The sequence below is a fragment of the Branchiostoma belcheri genome, unplaced genomic scaffold (assembly GCF_001625305.1).
Source record: "Branchiostoma belcheri isolate BF01 breed outbred unplaced genomic scaffold, Haploidv18h27 scaffold12, whole genome shotgun sequence".
In the NCBI taxonomy this organism is placed as follows: domain Eukaryota; kingdom Metazoa; phylum Chordata; class Leptocardii; order Amphioxiformes; family Branchiostomatidae; genus Branchiostoma; species Branchiostoma belcheri.
The window spans coordinates 4095269-4097347 of record NW_017802602.1 but is presented as its reverse complement, the minus strand read 5'-3'; positions in this window follow the sequence as shown (position 1 = coordinate 4097347).

Below are 2079 nucleotides of genomic sequence, written 5' to 3'. Positions count from 1 at the left end.
ACCTCTTCTCTGCACACTCCCAGAACAGGTGGAGCACGCTCTCAGAAACACAATTATTATTTGTACAATATGCAAGCACTTGTTTGTTGTGTTTGATTTAAATTTTTTTAAGGAGACGGCATAACCCCTTCTAGACCTTCGCTGACATGTCAACAACATTTTCTCACGATCTTTTACAACTTGGAGGGCAAACAAAACAAAACAAAGTCTGCGTACTTGTGCTGCTCTCCATATACTCTAAAGTTGCTACTGACGGAAACGTGTTTACATACAAGGAAAGCGGTACTTATTGAGCAGTTTAAGAACTCACAAGCGGCACACACATCGCTAGCGACTCAGAGAGCGAAATTTGTAACGTTACGTGTTATTTTCCTGTTACATCGATACCTGTAGAGTAACAAGCTCTTGGTACTTACCTGAGTTGTATGTAGGATGAAATCCCGACGATCTGATCCGAACAAGGCTCGCAGAAAACTCTGAGAAAGACGACGAGAAACCCTCGGTACTTTCTTCCACACCACGGCACGTCTGGTGGACGGAGACACGGGGGTTAGCGTTATGAGCTCCGCGGAGACGGGATTTATAATGAGGCGAAGCGGAGGAGGGTCTCCCTTGCCTGTCCGCGGAGTTCGAATTCTTCTGGCAGTTTTTAAAACTTTGTTAAGACACGTCTTTCTGTCGACTGACAATGTTCCCGTGAATGCGAGCATAACTTACACCGCGGCTTACTGTCCCGTCCTAAGGACTTCTTTGCAGTAGTGTGCAAGTCAATGAAACCACCAACATGAAAATTCCACATCACTCCAAACCCGCAAAGACACACCCAGTAGTGGCGACAATAACGATCTTCGTGACTTTGTCGGTCATTTTCCGTACTCGTGTAACGTGTGTTTCTGTACTCCAATTTACCTTTCACACACATCCTTTGGTTTACATACCAGCAAAATAAAAGTCAAACTACTATTATATACAACAGCACATCTCTGACAACCCAACCTCATACATAATGAAGGCATGAAGCCATCAACCTCTTTTTACAATATAATACAATGTAACTCTTATGATATACACGTAATAAAGGACGCTATATACAGGAGTGAATTATGAATTATAGAATACTTTACAAGACAGTATTCTTTCCACACGGAATCAAGAAATGAAACACCGTAAGTCATGTTGTAACAAGGTCTGTATTGAAAATGACAAGTGCCATGACAGTGCATATTGAAAACATTAAGACATCAATTATTTCAATATATACTTTTAATACACTTATACAATATATGCGTTATACTTACATGACATTCGTGAACCCACCGTGAAATGTTCCCCTTCTGAGACAAACCCAACTTGACCACATCTACCCTAACTGTCATCAAAATCTAGCCACAACTTCTAGGATCATGCTGCTCACCCACCAAAGTAATTGTAAACAAACGGCAACCAAAACAGAAATTTTCAAACAAACGGCAACGTTAACACACAACTATATCGACAGTTGTGATTGGTACGTTCCACGGATCCCGCTTTTTCTTTTGTTGTTCCATGACGTAACAACGAACAAATTGTTCCATGACGTAACAAAGAAGTGGAACATGACAACCAGTTTTGTTTTGCGCTGTTCGAACGATGTCGCTACAACGCCACGTTCGATCAAACGCGGAAACATGATTTAGGGCTTGCTCTACAAAGATCGGGAGGTTTATTTACAGTTCCAGCCAACTTGTGTGTGATAATACATCCCAACTGTTAGTATCAAGAGAGATACTTTGGACGCAGAGGGACGTCCTGATCTTCAGTTGAAGGTGTTTTTGAAAGTGGCCCTGTGTGTGTTTTTGTGTGTGTGTGCGTGTATGTGTACATGTATATGCCTGTGTATGTGTGTGTATTTGTATGTATGTATATGTTTGTATGTGTGTGTGTGTGTGTGTTAGTTGGTTAGTTAGTTGGTGTGTGTGTGTGTGTGTGTTTGTGTGTGTGTGTGTGTGTTAGTTGGTTAGTTGGTGTGTGTGTGTGTGTGTGTTTGTCTAGTTTTGCTTTGCTTTGAAGGTACTGTGTCTATATTTGGTATCGTTGACA